Below are 6457 nucleotides of genomic sequence, written 5' to 3' on the forward strand. Positions count from 1 at the left end.
CAAGCAGGGGGATTAGCAGTTAACTGGATAATTTGGGCTAAAATGAACAGATTTATTGTGAGGTGAAGGAAAACGATACTTTCAAAAGTTTTTTGATTGCATCTGTAGAAACTGCTGCATAGCACCCGTCTTGCTAGTTCTCTCTCACACACGCACACACACACACACACACTCAGGGAGTTAGCTGGGCTCTCGGTCCCGTATCGTCTTCATCAGCCTCCTGTAACCCTGGGTAACGACGTCCTTGATCCTTCATCACTGCGTGCTTAGTATCTGCTCTCCTCAATGTCCTGAATTTCCCACAGAAGTGTCACTAATTTTTTTTCTCTGAAATTTAAATAGGATCTTGTATAGCTATAAAATAATACATTAAAATATTATAAAGATGGATTCTAGTTTTTGAATTTTCTTTTTTCTTTCTCTTTTTTTCTCATGGCTGTCTTTTTTCCTGCAGTGTTTTTGTCTTTTTTTTCTTTCCTCACCCGTTTAGCCTCGTCATCGTCCACGTGAACTGTAATTATATATTTTTTAAGAGTGTTTTTAAAAAAAACAAAAAAAAAACAGAAAATCTGACTCATGATCTTTGTTTTCTTTCTTTCTGTCTGGGTTTATTGTTTAAAAACAAATTTACATAGATTTTAATAACTATAATTTATGACATGGATGCGAGTTTTAAAAATGAAAAGACAAACCTGATGTAGAAATGTATTTTGGGGATAAAGAAATGTGGATTAAAAGTGGAATAAAGGGTCTTTTTACATAGCATAGTGGTGTGGTATTATTATTATTATTATTATTATTATTATTATTATTATTATTATTATTATTATTATTATTATTATTATTTTATATTAATGAATATTTTGAATGTTCAAAGCCCTAAATTTTGAAAATTGAATAAAATATTAAAAATTTAAATTTTATTTACTGATATTCCACTGATTCATGTGGAATCTTTTTTTAAAGAACTTTATTATAAACGAATGCGTTAAGTTAAAAAAAATTCAAAATAAAAACAGTATGTGAGATTTGCTGGCCCCCTGTGGTCGATGTGTGAACTGCAGTCACCAGGATTGCTCCGCTGCTTGCACGTTACAGTAGTGTAATTTCTGAACAATAGTAAAAATCAGCAATAACATGTAAACATCTGTCTGTTTGATGTGATAATACATCGAACATAGTTCGATACAGTTATATATACAGTTATATATCTATTTCATTTGTTTAGTGTCTTTCCAACACCTAAGGCACTTGTTGACACGTTTTGTAGAGATAAAATGTACAGTTTTTACAAAACTGAAGCAAATCCTCACCCAGTGAGAAAAAGTGTTTGTAATGTTCCTCAGCATTTTGTATCTTCCCCACATTTAGAAACATAATGCTTGTTAAAATAATATAAAATGCACAGTCTTTTAGATGTATAATGGCTTTGCTCATCTTCTAATGTTACTAAGTGTTAAAGTTTTTTGCCACATTCAGCCATCAGATTAGCAATGTTTTATATTTATTTTGAACTAAAGTGAATATGTTGATAAAATCATAATGGGCAAAGCACACGCACAATACAGCTCATTTAGCATTCAGTGAGGCACACAAAACTCAAACCAAAAAAATGTTAAAGCTCACAGAGAGCTGACGTTATGAAATGAGAAAAAATGCAGAAAGAAAAGGAACTGAGTCATTTATACAGTCACAAGCCAACATTCCTGAATTTACACAGAACAAAGCAAAACAACTGGACTTTCATGCTGTATTTATTACATCAGCAGGAATTTTAGCCACATAATAATGATGTAGCATGAGAACATTTTTCTGACAGATATTACAAAGTACTCTTGTTGAGTTGCTCCAGATAACTGCGTCAGCTACACTGGTGTAAATGTTAATCTAACACTCCTACGATTGACTTACGAATAAATTTACTACAAGGATTTAAAATAATAAACGCCTATTGTTTGGGAACAACAAAAGAAATCTGTTAGCTTTTAAGCATTTACACCCCTCTTATACTACCAAACCTCGTGAATGTCCAATATCCTTATTAAATGTTTGTTGAGTATTAAATGCTGACCTTTATGACCTCTAAAAACACATATATACAGAACTTTTATTCAGATTACTCTCTATCATTTTATTATTTACAGTTTAAGTGTATAAATTATTAAGTGCTGTAACTAGAGGTGCTGTAGTTGTTGTAGTTACAGTTGTAGTAACAGGTGCTGTAGTTAGAGGTGCTGTAGTTACAGTTGTTGTAGTTACAGTTGTTGTAGTTACAGGTGTTGTAGTAACAGGTGCTGTAGTTACAGGTGTTGTAGTTACAGGTGTTGTAGTAACAGGTGCTGTAGTTACAGTTGTTGTAGTTACAGTTGTTGTAGTTACAGGTGTTGTAGTAACAGGTGCTGTAGTTACAGCTGTTGTAGTTACAGTTGTTGTAGTAACAGGTGTTGTAGTAACAGGTGCTGTAGTTACAGTTGTTGTAGTCACAGGTGTTGTAGTAACAGGTGTTGTAGTAACAGGTGTTGTAGTTAGAGGTGTTGTAGTAACAGGTGCTGTAGTTAGAGGTGTTGTAGTAACAGGTGATGTAGTTAGAGGTGCTGTAGTTAGAGGTGTTGTTGTTACAGGTGTTGTAGTTACAGGTGTTGTAGTTACAGGTGTTGTAGTTAGAGGTGTTGTAGTTAGAGCTGTTGTTGTTACAGGTGTTGTAGTTAGAGGTGTTGTAGTAACAGGTGCTGTAGTTAGAGGTGTTGTTACAGGTGTTGTATTTACAGGTGTTGTCGTTAGAGGTGTTATAGTTACAGGTGTTGTAGTTAGAGGTGTTGTAGTTACAGGTGTTGTAGTTAGAGGTGTTGTAGTTACAGGTGTTGTAGTTAGAGCTGTTGTTGTTACAGGTGTTGTAGTTACAGGTGTTGTAGTTACAGGTGTTGTAGTTAGAGCTGTTGTTGTTACAGGTGTTGTAGTTACAGGTGTTGTAGTTAGAGGTGTTGTAGTTAGAGGTGCTGTAGTTACAGGTGTTGTATTTACAGGTATTGTAGTTAGAGGTGTTGTAGTTACAGGTGTTGTAGTTAGAGCTGTTGTTACAGGTGTTGTATTTACAGGTGTTGTAGTTAGAGGTGCTGTAGTTAGAGGTGTTGTAGTTACAGGTGTTGTAGTTAGAGGTGTTGTAATTACAGGTGTTGTAGTTAGAGCTGCTGTATTTACAGGTGTTGTAGTTACAGGTGCTGTAGTTACAGGTGTTGTATTTACAGGTGTTGTTACAAGTGTTGTATTTACAGGTGCTGTAGTTAGAGGTGCTGTAATTAGGTGTTGTAGTTACAGGTGTTGTAGTTACAGGTGTTGTAGTTACAGGTGTTGTATTTACAGGTGTTGTAGTTACAGGTGTTGTAGTTACAGGTATTGTAGTTAGAGATGTAGTTAGAGGTGCTGTAGTTACAGGTGTTGTAGTTACAGGTGTTGTAGTTAGAGGTGCTGTAGTTAGAGGTGTTGTAGTTACAGGTGTTGTAGTTAGAGGTGCTGTAGTTACAGGTGTTGTAGTTAGAGGTGCTGTAGTTACAGGTGTTGTAGTTAGAGCTGTTGTTGTTACAGGTGTTGTAGTTACAGGTGTTGTAGTTAGAGGTGCTGTAGTTACAGGTGTTGTAGTTACAGGTGTTGTAGTTACAGGTGTTGTTGTTACAGGTATTGTAGTTAGAGGTGTTGTATTTACAGGTGTTGTAGTTACAGGTGTTGTAGTTAGAGGTGCTGTGGTTACAGGTGTTGTAGTTAGAGGTGTTGTATTTACAGGTGTTGTAGTTACAGGTGTTGTAGTTAGAGGTGCTGTAGTTACAGGTGTTGTAGTTAGAGATGTAGTTAGAGGTGTTGTAGTTAGAGGTGTTGTAGTTAGAGGTGTTGTATTTACAGGTGTTGTAGTTAGAGATGTAGTTAGAGGTGTTGTAGTTAGAGGTGTTGTAGTTACAGGTGCTGTAGTTACAGGTGTTGTAGTTAGAGGTGTTGTTGTTACAGGTGTTGTAGTTACAGGTGTTGTAGTTAGAGGTGCTGTAGTTAGAGGTGTTGTATTTACAGGTGTTGTAGTTACAGGTGTTGTAGTTAGAGGTGTTGTAGTTACAGGTATTGTAGTTAGAGGTGCTGTAGTTAGAGGTGTTGTAGTTAGAGGTGTTGTAGTTAGAGATGTAGTTAGAGGTGTTGTAGTTAGAGGTGTTGTAGTTACAGGTGTTGTAGTTACAGGTGTTGTAGTTAGAGCTGTTGTTGTTACAGGTGTTGTAGTTAGAGGTGCTGTAGTTACAGGTGTTGTAGTTAGAGGTGTTGTAATTACAGGTGTTGTAGTTAGAGCTGCTGTATTTACAGGTGTTGTAGTTACAGGTGCTGTAGTTACAGGTGTTGTATTTACAGGTGTTGTTACAAGTGTTGTATTTACAGGTGCTGTAGTTAGAGGTGCTGTAATTAGGTGTTGTAGTTAGAGGTGTTGTAGTTAGAGATGTAGTTAGAGGTGTTGTAGTTAGAGGTGTTGTAGTTACAGGTGTTGTAGTTACAGGTGTTGTAGTTACAGGTGTTGTTGTTACAGGTATTGTAGTTAGAGGTGCTGTAGTTACAGGTGTTGTAGTTAGAGGTGTTGTAGTTACAGGTGTTGTAGTTAGAGGTGTTGTAGTTAGAGGTGCTGTAGTTACAGGTGTTGTAGTTAGAGGTGTTGTAGTTAGAGGTGTTGTATTTACAGGTGTTGTAGTTAGAGGTGCTGTAGTTACAGGTGTTGTAGTTAGAGGTGCTGTAGTTAGAGGTGCTGTAGTTAGAGGTGTTGTAGTTAGAGGTGTTGTAGTTACAGGTGTTGTAGTTAGAGCTGTTGTTGTTACAGGTGTTGTAGTTACAGGTGTTGTAGTTAGAGGTGCTGTAGTTAGAGGTGTTGTATTTACAGGTGTTGTAGTTACAGGTGTTGTAGTTAGAGGTGTTGTATTTACAGGTGTTGTAGTTAGAGGTGTTGTAGTTACAGGTGTTGTAGTTAGAGGTGCTGTAGTTACAGGTGTTGTAGTTAGAGGTGCTGTAGTTACAGGTGTTGTAGTTAGAGATGTAGTTAGAGGTGTTGTAGTTAGAGGTGTTGTAGTTACAGGTGCTGTAGTTACAGGTGTTGTAGTTAGAGGTGTTGTTGTTACGGGTGTTGTAGTTACAGGTGTTGTAGTTACAGGTGTTGTAGTTAGAGGTGCTGTAGTTAGAGGTGTTGTATTTACAGGTGTTGTAGTTACAGGTGTTGTTGTTACAGGTATTGTAGTTAGAGGTGCTGTAGTTACAGGTGTTGTAGTTACAGGTGTTGTATTTACAGGTGTTGTAGTTAGAGGTGTTGTAGTTACAGGTGTTGTAGTTACAGGTGTTGTAGTTAGAGCTGTTGTAGATAGAGGTGTTGTAGTAACAGGTGTTGTAGTTAGAGGTGTTGTAGTTAGAGGTGTTGTAGTTACAGGTGCTGTAGTTAGAGGTGCTGTAGTTAGAGGTGTTGTAGTTAGAGGTGTTGTAGTTAGAGGTGTTGTATTTACAGGTGTTGTAGTTAGAGGTGTTGTAGTTAGATGTGTTGTATTTACAGGTGTTGTAGTTAGAGGTGTTGTAGTTAGAGGTGTTGTAGTTAGAGGTGTTGTATTTACAGGTGTTGTAGTTAGAGGTGCTGTAGTTACAGGTGTTGTAGTTAGAGGTGTTGTAGTTAGAGGTGTTGTAGTTAGAGGTGCTGTAGTTACAGGTGTTGTAGTTAGAGGTGTTGTAGTTAGAGGTGTTGTAGTTAGAGGTGCTGTAGTTACAGGTGTTGTAGTTAGAGGTGTTGTAGTTAGAGGTGTTGTAGTTAGAGGTGCTGTAGTTACAGGTGTTGTAGTTAGAGGTGTTGTAGTTAGAGGTGTTGTATTTACAGGTGTTGTAGTTACAGGTGTTGTAGTTAGAGGTGTTGTAGTTAGAGGTGTTGTATTTACAGGTGTTGTAGTTAGAGGTGCTGTAGTTACAGGTGTTGTAGTTAGAGGTGTTGTAGTTAGAGGTGTTGTATTTACAGGTGTTGTAGTTAGAGGTGCTGTAGTTACAGGTGTTGTAGTTAGAGGTGTTGTAGTTAGAGGTGTTGTAGTTACAGGTGTTGTAGTTAGAGGTGCTGTAGATAGAGGTGTTGTAGTTACAGGTGTTGTAGTTACAGGTGTTGTAGTTAGAGGTGTTGTATTTACAGGTGTTGTAGTTACAGGTGTTGTAGTTAGAGGTGCTGTAGTTAGAGGTGTTGTAGTTACAGGTGTTGTAGTTACAGGTGTTGTAGTTACAGGTGTTGTAGTTAGAGGTGTTGTAGTTAGAGGTGCTGTAGTTAGAGGTGTTGTATTTACAGGTGTTGTAGTTAGAGGTGCTGTAGTTACAGGTGTTGTAGTTAGAGGTGCTGTAGTTAGAGGTGTTGTATTTACAGGTGTTGTAGTTAGAGGTGCTGTAGTTACAGGTGTTGTAGTTAGAGGTGTTGTAGTTAGAG

This window comes from Hemibagrus wyckioides, linkage group LG05 (assembly GCF_019097595.1).
Source record: "Hemibagrus wyckioides isolate EC202008001 linkage group LG05, SWU_Hwy_1.0, whole genome shotgun sequence".
Lineage (NCBI taxonomy): Eukaryota > Metazoa > Chordata > Actinopteri > Siluriformes > Bagridae > Hemibagrus > Hemibagrus wyckioides.